Below are 20258 nucleotides of genomic sequence, written 5' to 3'. Positions count from 1 at the left end.
AAAGGAAACCGATTATTTGGCCCAGCCCAGCAATATGAAAATTCAGTGGACAAGAAAGAATTTAGTGAATAAACAGTGAGAAGTATTTCATTTGGCATCGGCAAGCAGAACACTGGAGAAGCAGCCATTTTGCTGAAATATGGTATTTATGCTACTTTGACATTGCACTTTGTTTAAACACATTAAGATAATTTAACCACATCTGTAAGAGGCCGAAATGCTTGCTGTTCAGCCTTTCCTCATCTGCCAAATGTGTGGCCTTGAGCGTAGCTTCAGAGGGAGGTCAGAGGAAAAGGCACCGAGTGTGCTGCCTCGCTGGATAGCTTTCATTTGGATGCCTGAGAACCAGAGAAATGGTGCAATGACTTCTGCTGGCTTCAGGAAGCCCTGGTTTGGTCCTTGGATGCCACAGCTCAGTATGAAACACTAGTGAAACACATCAGCATTTACATTGAATCCACTTCTGGCTTTCTCTCACCATAAAATTAAATGAGATCTGATAGTCTGCTAAAAGATCCTCTCTTTGAAAATATTAGTTTCTATCCATCCTACTCCATCTGGGCATGTTATTGCTTTAAAAACTAGGAAGGATTTCAACAGGAGGGAAGTCTGTGTACTAGGTTATTATTTATATCAAGAAATAATAGCTATAACATGCCAGGGTGCTTTACAAAAATTGAGTATTGAAATGGACAGGATAAATTTTGCTTATGCAAAACATTCTAATCATTTTTTCCACCCAGAAATGTAAAAAAGAAGTCTGAACTCTGCACTGTAACTTGCTATATAAATAATATAATGGTGCTACCAGCAGGGTTACATTCCCCTTGTTCAGGGAAGGCCAACTCAACATCATCTGAGTACTGCACTAAAGGACTGAGAAAAGACTTACAGCTATGAAACTTCTCTCAACTCTGACCTGTTTTAAGGCTTGAATCCTTAAAGAATTGCTAAACAAGTGGCGAAAAGGAGCAAAGCAGCACAACAGTTCAGTAAGACAGCTGTCTTTGCAGGAGGGTCTTTCTGCAAGTATGCGATGTAGCTGGACTGTGAAGCTTTTCAAGCAAACATGTTTAACTGTGTATTGCAACAGCCTCAGCAACACCCACACAGAGCCTGACACCTCATCTCAGCCAAGAGACAGGAACTTCATAAGCTGGACAGGTGTGATTGCAAGGGTCTGCTTCCATCTCCTGCTCAGGTAGTCTGGGATGGGTGAGCAAGATTCATGCTAACCTCTGCAGCTGGCCAAGCTTAATCCTTACTGGATCAGCAAAAGTCATCTCGACTCAATGCTGAGTGAAAGCCGAATGTGATGCATGGAAAACAGAGCGCATCCTGCAGTATGCTCCCAGCATCCTCTGAAGAATGTGTATTCCGTGGAAAGCACAGCCTAAAAAATGAGGATGCAGGCAGAATCAGGTATGTAGCAGAAAGGGAGCAAGGAAAACCAGAGATGTCCTGTGCACTGCCCACTTCACAGCCTTTCCTAACTTTCTCACTGGTTTCCTTTTCTAGCTGGAAACTTCTCATGCTTAGTTACCAGCTGAAGCCACATAGCGAAACATATGCGTAATTCATTCGTGCATATAGAGCTAATTACATGCTCCACTGGTTGGCTAAAGGAATTCACACATCCCACCAGCCAAATAGTTTTGGACCAAGGAGCTGAAAAGCTAAGGAGTCAGTATTACATGAGCTAAAATTTTCAGTAAAGGCATGACTAAGAGAGGAAAAAACACACACGTCCAGGAAAAGTTTGAATGCCCCTTAGAAATGAACCATCTGAGCAAGTTTGTTACAGATGATGTCCATATGGTATTTTGCAGGCAGGTGTGAACTTGCTCTGCCTGCATTCAGAGCTGGCCGAGCACAAGGAAGTCTTGGACAAGTGAGGTCATTAACTTTGGTTGTGCATGCTGTTAACACAGCCACACAGCTCTTCAGCTGGGGCACAGGGAGACCTTCTTTATGCCTGCCTGTGTAGCAGATATTCATCTAGGAGCATCCGCCTTTTATGCTGACACTTCTTTGCAGAGAGAATGGGGCTTTGTTTAAGAGCCGCCAACTATTCACTGCCGGAGAGACCGAGAAGGAATTCAGACATGACCCTATTGCGTGCAGCCCTCTGATTGTTGTTTGTGTAAATGGTCAATAATTGCATAAAGTCACAGCTAAATGACCAGGCTAAGACTTTTTCAAGAACTCAAAGGTCTAAAAGCCAGCTACTAAATCCATATGCAGACACTTCAAAAAGGCAGCTTGGTTTCCAGAGCAGCCAAGCCTCCCAGCTCTTCTCAGAACTAGTTCAGATGTGCAGCCTTTGTGAAAACCACCTTTCAGGTGTGTAGCTGTGGGTGTCAGGCAGCCTGCAGCAGACACCAGCATTGGCACATGTTGGTGGCATGTTGGTGTGATGTGAGTGGTACCTGTAAGACGTCAGCCTAAAGGAGCCATATGAAGGAATTTATATTCCAGCCTTGTTTCTCTGTGTCTGGCTGCCAGATTCCGACTCGGGTTTTGTCTCGTCTCCTCCTCCCCCACCTCCATTTTAATTCCTTTCCACTGCTTTCACCCTGCTGTGGTCTTTGACCCACTCTCGTCCCTCCTGGTTTCTTCCTTGAGAACATGCTCTTGCAGGGAAAGGAAGACAGAGTGAAACATTAGACTGCATGTTACGATGATTAAAAGGCATGTAAGAAAACCAAGGCTGTCATTTTAATCTCTCACTAATGTTCATTGGCATGTCTTTGAGATAGGGTACCGTGCTGGCAATGGTGATGGACAGGGTGTGAGATTGGCCCCTTGAACCCAGGGGCCTCCCAGGAATAGATCATGTCTAGACCTGGCTTGCATCAAGGGCCAAACCGGATAAGCTGATTAGCCAATTAGAAATAGTTCAGCTAGTGGAGTAGAGGGACCAAAGAGAGCTGAAACTGGAGGTCATGTGGATATCACAATTGATTAATAACCCCGTGATGATGTGGAAGCTGGGAGGGGTTGGCACTGAAGTGGGAGGAGAAGCCTCAAGTACAAAACCAGAAGATGAACAGAAGATGTTTTGTGTGTGTTTGTGGTTTTCCTCACTAGAACCTGACCAAGAAGAACGATTAGACATCAAACCAAAATGTGGAGAATGGTGGTATTTGATCTCCCACCAAAATATTTCTAGCATGCCCTTTAAATGTCACATGAAAAAGTCTCATTCTAGAGGTTCCACTTCCGATCTTTACCAGCATATTTCTTTTCGTTCACTTTATTACTGCCAGTCCCTACTATATATGGATACTACTAACTCTAAATATGGTTTTCATCACGAAACTCCTAGAATTTTCCACTGTGGGCACCATTAGTCAGGGATAATATGAATCACAGGAATTTAAAATTACTTACTTGGAACATCATTGAAAGCCAAACAGAACCAATGCAGAGGTGATAACTTTAAATAAAGGCAAACCTAAACTCCGTCGGGAATGACACCATCTCTGAATCACCAGTGCCCTAAATGCAGGTCTTACTCAATTAAAGGTGATCAGGCTACTGCTTGCTCTCTTGATTCCCAAGATCATGACCTTTCTAGTGGTGTGCCTCACTGGCAGAGTAGCATTACCCCTCCTTGCTGCCTTCCACAGAGGGTAAGGCCTAAGGAAAGATGGTCCCTCAGCACTAGGGGATGTGCTCCTCTGCAACCTGTGCTGAGCCCCTGCTTGTTCAGTCCACCTGGAGACAGGAAGGTGGGAGAAGGGTGAAATGAGGGGCCTGTGTGCTTACACACAGGTGGAAGCAGGCGCTGATATGCTGCCCTATGTCTCACTCCTGCCCTGATCCCTGCTCACATCAGCATTTCAGGGAGAGAGCAGAAAGCTGCAGTCTGCCCCAGTGAACTGCAGCCCAGGGGGTGCCTTCCACCCAGGCACACCTGAGGCACTCAGGAGCTGTCGAACAAGACATTGTCAAACATCCCCAAGTGACAGAAAACAACAGGCTCCTGGTGCAGTGGGAATACCCACTGTGAGCATGTAGGAACAATGTCTGATTGTTTTTAAAGAGGGGGCATGGCCCAAAGTTGCTTAGATTCAAGACAGAATGGAAATGGGTAACTCCCTTAAGCTTCCTTGTTCAAAATATTGCTTTATCTCCAGTTTGTAGGCCACAGCTGTGCATTCACCTAGCCACACCTTTTGGGGAGGCTGTCCAAATCTTTCTGTACCAACAATTCTCCTTAGCTGAAGATCCATGTCTATAGACTTTGCAGAGTAGAGATCTCTTTCCAGGAAAACTCCTTCTAATTTTCTGACCAGCAGGTAAGTTTTTTAGTAATGCCTGATCTGCTTTTTTCCTGCTCCATTTCTGTCTCTCAGTTCTCAGGCCGAGAGAACGGGCAGTTTCCTTCTGCTCTGTGGAAGCTTGGTTTATCTAAAATTTATTTTGTGCCTCTTCCACTGTTAAACAGCTTCCATGCAAACTTTTTCTGCAATTCCCATTTTTCCAGACTCCTGAATTACTGTGTTGGTCCTGTCCTGCCTTCTTCTAAACACCGTGTATCTTTTCATAAGTGCAGTGCCCAAAACAGGACCATATATTGCCCCTGAGGCCCTACCAGTGCTGAGTAGAATGTATCATCTAATGTATCTACCTATTCTCATGTATATATTCCAGGATAATATTTGACATTTTCACAGAAGTATGATACAGTTGGCTCATTTGACAACTTCTGTGAGCTGCCAGAATTCTTCTCAATCTTTTTTGCGCAAACTTTCTAAAAATTGTCATTATGGGCTTATGCTGCTGATGAGTATTCCTGTCTAAGTGTATGTATTGCGTGGGTTCTTATTGAATTGCATTCTATTTAATTTTTTTTTCAAACCATTCCTCCAGTTCAGCAAGATCATTTTGAATTCTAATCCTGTCCTTTACCAGACTCACAACTAATCCCTGCCTGGTGTCATCTGCAAATTTAATAAACATTCTCAATATTCCATCATGAGGTCATTAGCAAAAATATTCAACACTAATTCCAGATGGCGTCTTACATTTCTGGGCAACACAGAATGTGTTGAAGTATTCCCATGACTGACAATTCCCTCCATTTGTGTTATTGCTGAGAACTTTGAGTTTGGGCTGTGTGGTCACCAAGGTGAGGAAAAACTCTTGCATGTAGATGAAGTGAGCATTCCTGCTGGCACGGCATGCTACATCCCCATCCAACTTAAGGAATGGAAAGAGCTGTCTATATTTCTAGTCTATAGGAAACAGATCAAATTCTGCTTAGTAAGATAGGCACTTCCCCCTCATTTTCACTTATTCCTAGTGATGTATTTATGTCCTCAACTCATTCCTGTTATTGAAATCTCATTCTTGAACTGAGACAAATGTAATTTTAAGGCAACTGCTTTTAGAGAAAGAGTCACTACTCATGATTTCTGAGAGCAAATGCTGGGTTGAAAGACTTCAGAGTAGTGTCCTAAGCACCAGTACCCACAAAAAGAGTAAAATAATGTTTGAGCCTCAAAAAACCTCTGGTTTTTATCTATGGCATGATGTTTCAGGAAAAAGACAATGTACAGGGAGTCAAAACCATATGATCAGTGTGTGCTCACACAGACAGCATAGCAAACTAGAGGAAGACCTTAAAACGAAGAAGGAAAATGCTTTTTGTCACAATGCCACAGAAGAAACGAGAATAATGCATCAGTCTTAGATGTTGGCATAGTAATGAAAGCAGCATGGTGAAATCAGCATTTAATAAACATTCTCTTTATTCTATCTGGGAGTTTTAATATAGGGTCAAGATTACAGCTTTGCTGAATCACAGAGACATGGTCGGATCACTCATATGACTGGAATGCTTGACAGGAAAGGATGCTGCTTGTTCAAGAAGAATGGATAGCAGAGACATAAAAGAGGTGTTGCTTTGTGAGTCTTGTAGGTATAAGCTTCTTCTGAAATCCAGAAGACAGATGGAGTTAGCCTTGCTGAAATTATGCAAAGGTGGGGATAGGATACCATTGTCAGAGTTTATTGGAGTCTGTTAAAGGGCATCCATTAATGAAGATTAGGTGTATGAGGCTCTTTGGGAGTAACTAACAGACATGTCTGAAGCACAGGTCTTGTGGGAACTGCAAGGTTTTAGCTATGTTTAGAGGCACTTGTTGAACAAATAGAATTCATCAGCTTAAAAATTCTTCAGCACTTTTATAGCACAGATTATCAAACTTTTTGTTTGTATTCAGAAGACCCAGAAAGGAATTAAAGGGAAAGGTCCTCTGGGTTTGAGTCTTAGCACAAGGAAGGAGCAGTGTAGGAAAGGGAAGGTGGAAGGCACTGTGGATGGGCGTTACCATGAAAGGTAGATTTCATGGTCCTTGGAGAAGCAAGTCAGAAGAGAAGAAACCCAACCCAATGGGTTTCAGACAGACAGACTTCAATAAGCTTGGGAAACTGACAAGAAACAGAGGGCTTAGAGAGAGTTAGTAGTTTCCCAAAGAAACAATGTTAAAGGCAGAAGTTCAGATGCAGAAAAAAGTCTAGAAATGAAAAACACTGACTTCTCTTCATTGATCTCAAAGACAATAAGGAACCACAACAAGTAGAAACAAAACCAGATGTCCAAGGATAAGTATGAACATAGCCATGTAAAACAAGGTCTGGAAACTTGAAATTAAATTAGCAAGAGACAACAAAGGTAACAGAATTCAATCATTGACTAAAAAGAAGATGGAGGAAAATGTTAGCTCATTACTCCATGAAGAGGGAAGATAATGGGGAGATTACAATGAGAAGATCAAAGTGTTTCACATCTCTTTAAATTGTATCTAAAATGGCCAAATGTGAGGATGCAATTAGCACAGCCAATCCAAGGAAAAATAGGTGAAGTTTAAGGCTAAGTGGGAAAAGCACAGCCTTGGGAGTATATAGGAAAACAAGACTTTACACACAGAGGAAAAGCTATTGCATTACCATACATCTCAACAAAACATCTGACTCCAGATGATTCTAACATGTTGAAGAAATAGTCTGAAAAAGGTGTGAGGGATGACAGAGCAAGATCAATGGATTAAGTTCAGGTAGACTCTGGAGATTGCATACATAGTAAATTTTATGATGTTAAAAATGCAGAAGGACATTTTGATTAGAAAGGAGTCTCTTGGACAAAAGGATTTGTGGGTTAGCTGAACCAGAAACAGCAATGACAGGCTGGTGTGGAAAAGGCAAATTATCACATGGGAGTGTGCAAACAGAAATTCAAGCCTTAAAATCATGAAAAGTGATACTGCACTCAACTTAGTAGTGGGAAAGCCTTCAGTGAAATTTTATTCCTTAAATTTAAGGAGGCACTTCCACAAAAATGAAGAGCAAGAACTGCTCAAAATGTAGAAAATGCTGTCTATGAAAAAAGACTAAAAGGGTCAGGGTTGTTTAAGGAAAACTGAAGGAGAAATGAAGCAGATGGTTGTTGAAAATAAAAGGGATCTACTGTTTTAATTGTACAGACATAGTGAATCCTTGGGTCTACATTACTACAAGAAAAGCAATTTATGCATTCAAAAAAATTTTCCAGTAACAAGCATAGGTTGCTTGAGGAAGATATAAAGGATCTATCTCAGAATGTCTTTAGGACCAATAAGCACGTACCTTTATTAGCAATGGTATGATTGATCTTGCTTTAGGACAGAGAAAAACAGTGTATCACATTTTGAGCCTCTCTCCCACTGGTATATATGTTAACTTGAATAACTTGAACTTCTTGTTCTGTCACGTCCCTGAGCAAAGGCAATACGAGGCATCAAGTCCCATGCCTGCAAAGGACACTTGAAAGTTGTCTACTTCCACCTCTGTGCCCTATCACATGCAACTGGGAGTAGATATGGCAACAGAACTAGAAGAACAAAAGAAAATGATGTTCTTTACATAGGCCAGGAGCTGCTGAGCTCCTTGGAATTCAAATTTCCTGACTGCCACATGGTTTCTCCAAGACCATTCCTAAACCCTTGCTGTGTTGAGGTACCAATTTCATTATCCTTGCCTGCACAGGACCTCTGCCTTCATCTAGTCCGTCCTCTGGCCACCTTGATAGGGCAAGGCAACCCAAACTTCAGGGCCTCTCTCTTTGCACTGCACTTATCCAAGCCATAAAATAGTGTAGAGTCAGAAGGGAGCAAAATAAACAGGGCAGACAGCTGTTAGACAGCTGCATCAAGCTTTTTGACCCCTGTTATATCTCCATTAGTTTTGTTTGTATATAGTACTGTACAAAAAGGCTAACTGGTGGCACTTTGAAGGAGAATTTTTCTATTACTCATCTTCCAACTTAACATGATTTTCTCTTTATTTATTTAGCCTTCCACTCTCACTTGAGTTTGCAATAATTTAGTGCAGATGTTCTATCTTTCTGTTATTTATTAATATTGACTTGCCTTTCCCTCCCTTTTCTATAAATGTTTTTCAAACGTTCACACTATGACTGTGTGATTTCCCTTGCTTGCCTCCAAGCAAGGGAGTTGCAGGCTTGCAAGAAGAGAGTGTGCTGGAGGCATTCTGTCAGCTACAGTACTGCAAGCAGCTAGAAGCAAAAGGCCACCCAAGGAAGGGAAGTGGGCAATGAGCTCACCCCAGACAGTGCGTACAGGAAGGCTTTTATGCCCAGCAAGAGTGTAGAGTCATGCACAAAAGATGCAGAGAATAGGGAGAGGTGTTGATTTTAGATAGGAGATGGGTAGCTTCTCCTTGGGATCCTCAGCTGACTCATTTTCCCTGCTTTGAGGAGAGATGGACTTCTGGTGCTTACAGAGACAGTGGGAGAGTGACCATCTTCGAAAGGTCACTGAGAAGGTACCCAGCCACTGATTTACTCAGAGCAAGTAGCAGCGAAGGGCAGAATTGGCACTGGCCCGTGTGCCTGGTTTCAGAGAGAAGGACAGAAGGACAGTGGGTCAGCAAGCTTTTGCCTTGATTATGCATTTTCCTATCTCCTGAGGATGGACTTCAAATCGCCCAGCCTAGGAGATGGACCCAGAACTTCCCATTCACTTCTGCTCAGAGGATAAATGTGCCGAACAGTTCATTCAACGGAACAACTGGGAGGGGAGGCTGCCCATACTGTAATGGAGGTTTATAACAGTGATGAGTGTGCAAGGGAGAGAGCTGCATGTTGTTGTCTGTCTTCCATGGGAAGGTTTAACCCCATGCCTTCCAGCATCTGGAGTGAAGCCTAGCTGCCAAGCTTTAGGGTAGTCTGCCTAGTAGACAGGAGGGTGGAAGGCCCTGGTCCCCATCTTTTGATTCACCACTGGGAATATACCGTGCATTAAGCAATTGTTATGAAGAAAGCAGAGGTGGCAAGAACAGAACAAAACAGAATCCAAAGCACAATTCAGGATCTTCAGCAGCAGGTTGTCCCCAGACAATCCCCTATTTGAAACATGGCAAGAGCAGTCAAGAGTGCAAGCTACTGATTTTCAAGTCTTCCTGCAAGGTAAGTGCAACTCTTCAGATGTCTCTCTAATGATGGAGAAGGGAAAACACCTATTTAAAAGAGGTTTCCTTGGAAGAACAAGATGTGCAGGCACCAAGAGGTGGATTCCGACCTGAGTTTCTGCCAGACCACCTGTAAGGCAGCAGCAGACTAGCAGAAATTTTTGGAGCCCATCAGCTGCTTGTTCTTCACCTCCCTGACTGTGCAGCTGGTGGTGACTGGCGCACCATGAAGATCAGTGATGTATCCAGCACTACCTGTGCTTGCTCTCTGCACAGCATGGACCCAATAATATCCAGCACACCCAGAAACTTAAGGAAAGAATGTTGTTTCCATGACCGCAGAACACTGCAAGTATATTTTGGAGCTATTGTATGCATTAAGAGGCTCAGAATGGCGTTTTCCAAAATGTTTTTAATACTCAGTAAATTATTTGAACATGGATCAGCCTGGGTAAAGCATTCTTGTATCTCCTCTACTGGGTTTCCAGTGGAGGTCTCCAAAACCTTAGTGCTGCCTAGGGCAAGTGAGAATTAGAATCTGCCTAGGAGAGAACTTCTTTCCATTTCTTTGTGTCTGCCTGCTTCTCTCTGTATTGTGCTGGCCTGTGCAGGAGCAGTCCAGCATGCTAAATCAGCTCAAAGAAGGGAAAATATTTCCAAAAGTAGGAGAAACAGGAAGCTACATGAATTCTTTTCTTCTTAGAACTCAGAACAATTGGAATAGGGAATGCTGTCAAATAAGGATGTGGTTGTGCTGCAGTCACACATCTCATGGCTGGCCAGGCTGAAATCTGGAACCATGAGCACTATTTTACACCCACCTGTTCTCTTTGACTGAGCAGAGGAGACAGTTTTCCTGCTTTCAGGAGGTAATACCCTTCTGGATATGCATGGTACCTTTTCCTCAGACTATGTGGTGATCAAGATGCTGAAAAAAGTCATGGTGGAAAAAGGGGAGAAAAGTTCAGAAGGCTGAAAAGTTATCAACAGGCACCTCACGGCCCTTTGCAAAGCAAAATCACATTCTGTGACTGCAATGCTAGGGAGTAAGGCTATATTTCCCTTCTGCTCCTTCTCCCTGAAGGTGCTCCAACTAGACCCTGCATAATATGGCCATCAACCCAGCTCCACAGATATCCTCCTACGGGCTTCTCATCCTGTCTTCCTGCTACACACCACATGATGTTTTTGTCCATGTTTTGTTTCTGCCACTGCCTGCTCCCTTCTGTGACCATGTACTGTGGGATTTGGGCTCCTAACAGTATGGGGTCCCTTCAGCTGACTACAGTGAAATTTTCACTTGGTGGGCATAACCTGGGAGCTATAGAGCAAAATGTCTGCGTTTATATCCCACCCTTCCTTGTGCTCTATTGACATAGATTATTTCCTGTAGGTACAAGGAGCAAAGCTTCATTTCTGCCCACAGAGGCCATGCTTGGTCTCCACTTCACTGGCTGAAGAAAACAGTGTCAGCCCAAATCCCCATCCACTCCCTGGGATGTGTGCCCCATGGAAACTGGAGGCCCACAGCCTTGCTGGGTGCCTGCTACCATATCTCCATGAGGTCAGCAGAGTGGGACGCTTGCACACTCACTGTGAGCATGGCCCTGCGGGGCAGGGATGATAAAGTAAACAACAGGAGGGAAATTTGAGTGACAGCGATATCCGTTTTGGCTCTTCCACAGAAGTGCTAGCAGAGAATGAAATATATATTCCAAAGCATTTTGCTCCTCTCTGTCCCAGCTCATTTCTTATCCTTACAAAAGCAGTTAGCAAGCCCAATTTGGCCTAACAGTCCATTAGGATGCGATCTGCTCCAAGCTGCCCACAATGCAAAATATTTGAAAGCTCAGATAAAACTTCTGCTCCATTTTCCATCTCTGCAAGATGTGGGGTGGGCGATGTGGGGAGTGTGATGCCACACTCAGGGCCAAGTATGATACATGATGGCACAAACCCAAACCAACAGGGAATTGGTGCTGATGCTGCCCCACCAGCTAACTTCTGCTCTTTGGAGTTACTGTGGAAAAAACAACACTGTGACTTGCTTAGGAAGCTGGTTATTTGAAAATGATGGTTTGAAACTTGGGTGGCTTAGGGGCAAACATGCTGAAGGAAAAGCAAAGGTGGTTTTTGTGCAGAAGAAGTCAGAGGATGAAGAAATAGTACAAGGGATTTCACAAAAAAAAAAAAAAAAAAAAGAAAAAGAAAAAAGAAGCAGAAGATGTTTTCTAAATTGCTAGGATAAATCTGTCTCCACGAGGGAAAACAGACAACAGGAAACAGAGGACAAGACAAAATGCAAATGAAGGATCTGGGTAACATCACTGAGTTGCATGATGCCCCTCCAGGACCCACTTCAGAGCTGATTAGAATTGATGAATGACTTCCCACTGACCTCAGTGGACCAGGTCCCTGTTTCCCAAAAAATATGTTCTCCTAGGCAGAGGAAAGGTGGTACTGTAGGATGTCCCACATATTTGAGAAGTGCAAAGCAACACGGAGAGCAAGGGATTTCAGATACCTGAACTGACCTTCCAGTTTTCTAGGCAATGCAATATTCTATGTTAGGTAGCAGTGTCTTCTTGTCCCTGCAGGAAAGTTTCCATACCCAAACACTATCTATGGATTGTGAAGTCCTGGACAAGCCAAACCAGTGCCCTGACTTTAGAGCTTCAGCAATGGATCCACATAAAGGAGCAAGCCAGTGTGCCCACTTAGAGAGGTGTCAGACAGCAGTAACAAGCAAGCCAGTGTCACTGTTTGGGTGAAACTACCCTCGTGAAGTGGGGGTCAGTGTTCAAGTTTTCAAGCCTTTCTCTTCTGGAGTAGTGTAGGTCTGTGGTCTTATTACATCTCTCCACAACTGCTTATGAATTTCTGCAAGCTGCTCCAAGCTTGAAAACAATGCTTAGAGAGACTTGGCCTTCAGTACAGACAGCCAGCACAACAACATTTTAGTCAGGAGTGGCCTGGATTCTTTGCAACCATTTCTTTCTTCACTTTTGACATGGGTGGGATCAGGGAAGTGTCTGCTTACATGTCCAAATCACAGGATTAAAAGCTCTACCTCCCAGGAACACATGATCAAATCTTAGTCTGTCCCACAGGACACCAAAGACTTACTGGGAGGTAAGGGAATTAGAAAGGCTTTAGAATCTAGGCTCCAGCCCGCTCCATGTGGACATGGTGGATTAGACCCAAATTTTCTTACAAGCGGCAGTCTGGCCTGATTGTACTTGGCCCAACGTTCCCTCTTCTGAGAGTCATGCTGTATCATGGGCACAGTTGCACTTCAGGGACTAATAATTCCCACAGATATACGATCCACTGTAATCACTCAAGTATACAACACTGTAAATTTATATAATGAACTGCAACAGCAGGCCCTTACCTATGGGATTTTGGTGTCACAGCTAAGATAAAACTATCGACAAGAGGAAACACGGTGAGGTGTGGCCGTGAAGGACTTTTTGCACTGTACAATGGGTGAGCATTATTTATGATGTGAGCAGAATACCGTTTAAACAGTTGCAATCAAATCCCCCAAGGTACTTGATCTGCCTTTGGCCATGTGGGCCTTAATGATTATTCAGGGTGAAACACACTCAGTACAGCAAGCTGTTGGTTTTTTATGGTCTTTTCAGGATCTTTTTTTGGTGATCAAAAAATATCCAAGGATTGAGGCTTCCTAGGATCTCAGAATTACCATCTGAACTGGCAGAAGCACAAAGAGGAGATTGAAGCTGCCCAGATGCTGAAACTTAATTAGGAGTGAATAAATCAGCCTTGCTTGAAAAGTCAAGAAAATATTATATTCAGTGGTGCTTGGGATGTTTTTGGTTTTGCTCTTGCTGAATGAGAGTCAGTAGCAGGACAAGGAAGGATAAGACAAAGAGGGCCATTAAAACAATGTAGCAGAAATTATCTCATAACAGAACTATGATAAGGAAGGTGCAACTTTGTTTTCTTTTGCAAATATCTCTGTGAGTCTTCATGTGATGAACCCACACATCTGTTTCACCTACACAGGTAATGCTGTCACACCACCATCTGTATCTGACTGCCACCATGACAGATGGACACCAAGTCCTACTGTATTGCTGATCCCACAAAGCCCCTAAGCAATCTGATATTGATAATGTCGCAAGGCTAATCACTTAATAATAGGACTCCCTGCAAACCAGACACCTCTTCCACACGCCGTGGGAGGAGAAGATGCTTTGCATACATCATCCTGTCAGCTGAGTTTATTATTCTTGCATTCAAGATAAACTGCAGCAGCCAAATGCTGGCCTGTATAAATTCCAGCCTCAGGAGTCCAGCAGGCACCGGGCTCCTTGTTAAACACACACACACATGCATAAATCCAGACGGGTAAATAATACGACATCTTTCTATTCCCAGCAGATCCTTCAAGAGCTGATGTTTTCTTTGTTACCTGGGGTGGTCCTCAGACCAGCTGTATAAACCAGGGATAAGGAGTGAGTGCATGGGCTATGCAAGAGACAACAGGCAGGAGAGATTTCTGGCCACATGCAGACCTTGCTGCTTTGTGCTAATAAAGCTTTGTTGTGTGTCATTTAAACAGACACCAGGCAAACAAGCTCTGAGCTTCAGAGTCTTTATCTCTTCTGTTTACCTCTCCCCAGGATTCACCAGTATATCTGTTAGGCAAAGAACATAGGCATCTAAGAGGCACAGAAAGGATATAAAACCTTCTGAGCTCAAGCCAAAGTCTTCTTAATGGGTTTGCTGAAGAAAATAATTCCTTCCTGTGAAACATCTGTATTGGTCTGTACTGGGGATGATGACCCAGCAGAACTGCAGGTCTGGCTAGGAGGCTCACTCCTACATTTCTTGCAGAAAGGATCATCAGACTGAATGGAATATTCTCACGGTCCTCTTATTGATTGTATTTAGCTTCTCAGTGATTCTGGTTAGGCTGTGCAAACAAGGAGACTGACTTGGCATTGTGACTAGTTACAAAAGTCCCAAGGAGTGGAAAAGAATGAAACCTTTCCTCAAAACTTTCTTGTCATTGATTAAAATAACAAAGAAAAGAGAAATCTGGCAGAGTAACACTGGCTTTAGAAATACTCCTGTAGGCCTGAGCCAGAAGTGACATCCTCTGGCACTGACAGAGGTGGGTTCTGAGGTTGTGTTAAGACCAGGTGCAAGTCTCAGGAAGAGTCTGGCTACACAGTACACCCTCAAGGGTTTAAGAGCAAGGTTTGTTCCCGTTACGGGAAGCTGTCTTGGATACCAACAGGGACCAGCACATGAATACTGTACAGATCCATTGCTACTGCAGTAGGCTCTGGTGTCACTTTAAAGGGAGAATGTATTTTCGAGTTTCCAGTGTCCCCTCACACTTCAGGTTAAAGGAGATTGTGGAACTCCCCCTCATACTTTCCTCTGTCAGTACCAGGGATTCCTGGTCCGTGCATATGACACCCCACCATGCAAGAAACCACCGATGCGCTGCCATGGGCTCTTCCCATCCTCTCTGAGCTCCTTCTTGGTGACACAAATAGGAAAAGACTTCCATTCTTCATTTTCCCAAGTGTCAAACTAATGTCTCTGCTGAGACATTGGATAAATGAACCAATCCTACCAATTCATCCTAAGAGATCAGTAGCTTTTATCACTGTTAAAAATTGAAAACCAAAACGGTTTCAAGGATACCAAGCCATGGGAGCAGAAGCGTGAGGTGATGTTTCCTGTCCCCAAAGCCACCAGAAACAGCAGGTGACCCCAGGGCTCAGGCCTGGGGAAAACAACTTTTGTCAGTGCAACCTCCACTAAGTTTCCAGGCTCAGAGCTCTCAGGAAGGAAAGTTGTCCACAGTCATTGAAGCAGGTTTCTATTTTCTCTTTCTTTGACAGGGTGATCATAAATAAAAGATCTTGGTGAAAAGAGTTGACTCACCCCATAAGTAAAGTAAAACTGGAACTGTTAAGTGCCCAGTGAAATGAGATCAGCATGGAGATGATGTGCCAGACGTTGGAGCAGTTGAAATCAGGGAAGAGATGTGGCCCATTACAAGAAAAATAAGGGTGTCAAAATAAGATGAGGGAAGAAGGGCTTAAAAACTTTTTCTATTCCCCTAGATCAGCCCTTTCTCTCAGCACTCCTCTCCCTACCCTGCTCTGTCCACCACAAGGGACCAGCATTCATTTCTGAACAGCTGAGATTTGTCCTGATGTACTACCAAAAAGTAAAATACAGGGGTTATGCACTGCCTATTTCTTTACTCAAGCTTTTTACAGCAGTCCTAGAAAGATGCCTCAAGGGGAGTGTGACTCCTTCAAGAGTTGAGCAATGTGAGGGAAATGAAGCGATATCTGTGTTAAGGGCTGCCAACTGGATGCTGTATTCCGGAGATACCTTGGAAAATGCTTTGCAGCTTTGCAGCTTTGCACATCTGCTGCTCTGCTCCTGGCCAGAGAATAGAGCCATGGAAAATGCTTCTTTAACCAAACCCTAGATGGGCTGGAAAATCAAACTAATGCCAGTTTGATTTTCCACGGGAACCTAGAAAATCTGATCCCAAGCCCCATAACATGTTCAAGCCCATGCATTTTTTTAATACCACTCTTGGCAGCTCATGAGGTGAAAGGCAGATTTCATGCAGTGCCTCATTCTGATTATAACTTTCAATCCATGGATGTCATGGGCATGCTGCCTGTCTCAGTTTTTCAACTGTGTGTTGATCCCACCATTTCTGTTGCAGAAATTTGCATCTTCTTTTCTGTCTATATGTATCAGCAGCTGCATGACCAGATCTCACAGTGCTCGTAGCTTACCTCCCCTATACATGCACCAAGGGAAAGGCAAGTGCACATTTTACAGCTTGGTCCTCAGGATCTTGCCCTCACCTAAAAATGGGTGGTCCCATGCTGAAAAGTCCAGGAGATACTCCTCAAAACACATCAGCAGTTTCCTATTTCCAGTTTTGCAGTACCAGGTGTAATCAGCTGGTTGCCTCGATCTTCAGCTCCTGATTTCGCAGGAAGTAAATAATTTCTTGTAGTTTTGTATGAGATGTACAATGTACATTTCTTGTGCAGAACAAGGGTTGAAGTGGAAGAGTCATTCATCTTTGTGAGACCCTGTCAGCTCATCTCAGTCCAAGTGCTGTGACAGTATCTTTCATGGGCAGAGGTGCAATTGCCCTTCCCCTGAGCTGTGTACACACACTGCAACAGTGTGAGCTGGATCCCATTGTTCTGAAATACCAGGCATCACAAACTGAATGAGTAAGTGCATGACCGGCATTTTAAACATCCTCTTGCTGAGTTTTTATGACAGAAAAGCAGAAAAAACAGGCAGAAGGATCTACAGAAACTTCTACTTTTGGGCTTTCATGTTACTCTGCTCTTCTCTACAGTCTTGAGCTCCCCTGTTTCTACAGCATCTGTTGGGGGCTGGTGTTTAATTGGGCCAGACAGACCTCCTTGACACCAACAACGAACTCAGTCCAGCTATCCTGGGGGCACTCTCCCAGCACCACACTAGGCAGGGTCTAGGAGCAAGGGAACACACCAAACAGACGTGACTTCAGGCTGGTCCACCATTTTTGAGCCATTGCACAGAGGCTGGAAGCAGACTAAAGCCTGGAGCTAGAAGGAGAGCTTTGCTGCAATGCACCCACTGCTCAGGAACCTGCTCAGCTGCAGCAGCAGCCATGAAGCACACTCATAGAAGAATAATGGAATTTTCCGTCTGGGCTTTAGCATTTGGTGAAAGCAAGTCCCGATCCCGGGGAGACATTTTACCCACCTCTGCAGAGCCCCTGGTTGTGGCGGTGAGTGAGTGTCCTTGTGGTGTTGGAAACACTGCAGCCACCTCAGTCCCTGTCTCTTGTCCCCAGAGGGAGGTGGACTGCTTGGGGTCTGCCACCCACTGCACATCCGCCCGCCTTTCCCAGAGTGGCATTTGTTAGCTTTGCCTCTCAGCATGCAACGTCTCACTGTGAGTCACCTCTCCTGGGGAGACTGTGGTTTGTGCCCTGACCTCAGGAGCTCCAGGATCTGCTCTGGGTGGCATCAAGATGCTGGGAGTTGGGAGAGACCCCATCACCTTCTCCACAGTGGGGGCTTCCTTCACATCGGTAATGCTGCCTATTAGCACACCCATGAGAGCCAAGCAATCCCTTGGTCAACCCTTTCAAAGACAGGCAGCAGAAACCTAAAGGCCTTTCCCACCTTTGTGAGTGAAGTCTGCTTGTCTTTTACCCTGGGTGCAGGGAGAAGGTTTCAAGTAGCAAATGCCCGGGCAAATTTTCTTTTGCTTCTCTAGTATTGTCCCAGACATGACAAGAACCACATCTCCTAAATGTGTGGGCTTAGTTGTTTATTTGAAGGAATGATTCTCTTCTATTTGACCACAGTTCTTTTTTAAACCATTTAGAAAAAGAGGTTATCCTTATGAGTAATAAATACGTCGCAACTATTTCAAAAGATTTCAATCTGGAATCTGGGCCCTTTCTGCCAGGGCTTTATAAAACCCTTTATATATTCAACCTAATATGTATAATATAATACAGTTAAATATGTATTCACATCATGTATTCAAAATTACATACATATTTCTTCATGCCTCTATATTAAATTTTTCTATTCTAGCTGTCTTTCAAAGTAAGGCAGTCAATAAATAATGGAAGGCTGATGGAATAAAGAATAAAGAATTTTTTTCAGAGAACTAAAAAAATTATTATAACTCATATTACAGCAGGAGAGAAGCACCCATAGGTGTAACACAATGTTTTTCAGTCAAAACTCCCCACAATGTTGGGGAGGAGACAGACTGCTATTTAGGCAGACCAAAGCTTCACCCAAAGCACAAAGCCTCTTCTCAGGGTGAAGTGTGGTTGTAACAGCAGCACTTTGTACTGAGCTTGACCTCTCCCAACCAGTTTCTTCCCTTGCTTCCTATTTGCTTGCTTATTTTCAGAGCTCTATGAATATATCTTTTAGCTTGGTATCTTGACAGAACAATGTTCATGCAACTATTGGTGCCTAGCATCTCCACACCCTCCCAGCTTCTGAGCCCAGCAGCAAAGAAAAGGGAACTTCAAGAGACCTTGCATTTCTACCTGCTTTGTCAAAATTGGCATTTAGTTAAGGAAGAAATAAAAAAAAATTGCTCATCTTTCTCAGGGTGAAGGTTCTGGGAGGTACTTGGACATATTGGTAAATATCAAAGAGTCCCCAGAGGACAGAGCCATGGAAAAGAGACTAATAAAATTTACTGCTTACATAATTACTTGACCTTGGTGTCATCACTTTCAGTATCTTTCTTCAGGATGCAGAGTCCTGTGGAATCATTCTGTTGGCAGCTAGCATCCACCTCAAAACACTGAAAGCTGCTGAAAGGCCATGTGAGGTCCTGCACTGATGCAGAGCTTTAGCTCCTGACTCCATCACAGGCTCTTTGCATGATGTCAGCACAGAGACATTTCTCTTCCTGCCTCTACTCAGCATTCAGGTAAGATATAATAAATCTACTTCTCACTCATTCTATGAGAAGCTTATTTGGACAACTTCTTTTTCTTGGCAGGTGAGAATCCATTCGTGCTGAGGCAACAGAGCAGAATGGGAGCCAGACTGCTGAGGGATGCTGAGGAGAGCATGGCTTTCAGGTGCATCTGCCCTGTGCCCAGGGAGGGAGGCAGAGAACAGGCTTCCAAGGTAGGGAGGCCACAGGACAAGATAGGCAGGATACATCGGGGCTTTCTGGGGTGATTTGGTGCTTTGGTGCTTCATTTTCACTTTCAGCCACCTACCAACAGCCAGCATGGTGAGCTTTGCTCCCCCAGCTGCAAAGTAAACACATGTGAGAGAACAACAGGGGTGTGTTTACAGTACATAGCCAAGTACAGTAGACTTCAGAGGATAAAAATACCCAGTGGAAAAACACATGGGCTTAAGTAAAACTTTAACCGTCAGGGGTTGCCTAGCCAGCAACATGTGTACCCTTCACAGGCTCTCCTGCTTGCAGAGAGCTTTGAAGCTCCCTTGGAAAACTGCAGCTCTTTTTGATTAGTGGCTTCTCCACCCCAACCTCTGAAAATTACACCATAGGTCTGCTTCAGATTATAAACTCATTCAATGCAGAAAGGCATAAGGAAGTGTGGACAGTCCATGAGGCAGAGAGAGCCCACAACATCCCCTGTAAAATCTCCCCCAAAAGTGGTTCCTGAGCCACTGGGGGCTCCTGCTGAGAAAAACTTATCCCAGAGGAGAGATCAGCATGTCCATCTTTCCATCCCAGAACAACACAGAGAAAGGTGGAGTCCAGCAGTGTGGACTGTGCAGCCCGAAGGAATGACCATGTAAATTCCGAGCTCTCCTGAAAACTGGGCAGCATGGCAAAGCCCTGGCACTCACTGTGGGCTTTGGGCAGGAGTGGCAGACCGAAGGACACGGCTGCAGCCCAGGGTGACTCCCATGGCATTACTGAAATGAATGGAATCGCACCCCCAAATTGCACCCACTCAAGCTGCATTGGGTTGAGGCCCTGCTTGAACAAAACACTCAAGCACATGCTTAAATTTAAGCATATGAGTAAACAATTTCAGGGCAAATACTTATATGCTTGAGTGCTTTGCCAGGTAGGTGCTGTTCTCAGCAGCACACACCTGGAGTGAGGTTGTGCCATTTTTTTTACATGGTCACTTTTCTGACTATATCCAGGCAAGAAAGGAAACTTTCCACTGGCTGTGGGCCAACAGGCACTTCAGGTACGTGTAAGGTTTTTAAAAAAAAAGACTTCTT

At 44.0% G+C, this 20258-nt stretch overlaps 1 long non-coding RNA gene across 1 annotated transcript in view; it reads left to right on the top strand.

The window, feature by feature from the left end:
* LOC125322322 overlaps positions 1-20258 on the top strand; it is a 48745-nt gene that overhangs the window by 18474 nt on the left and 10013 nt on the right. The window contains exons 3-4 of the long non-coding RNA XR_007201952.1: positions 18787-18969; positions 19042-19172. This is a non-coding gene — a long non-coding RNA (uncharacterized LOC125322322). The remainder of the gene's footprint in view (positions 1-18786; positions 18970-19041; positions 19173-20258) is intronic.

Source organism: Corvus hawaiiensis, chromosome 3 (genome assembly GCF_020740725.1).
Source record: "Corvus hawaiiensis isolate bCorHaw1 chromosome 3, bCorHaw1.pri.cur, whole genome shotgun sequence".
In the NCBI taxonomy this organism is placed as follows: Eukaryota; Metazoa; Chordata; class Aves; order Passeriformes; family Corvidae; genus Corvus; species Corvus hawaiiensis.
This window is presented reverse-complemented; position numbering and strand designations above follow the sequence as displayed.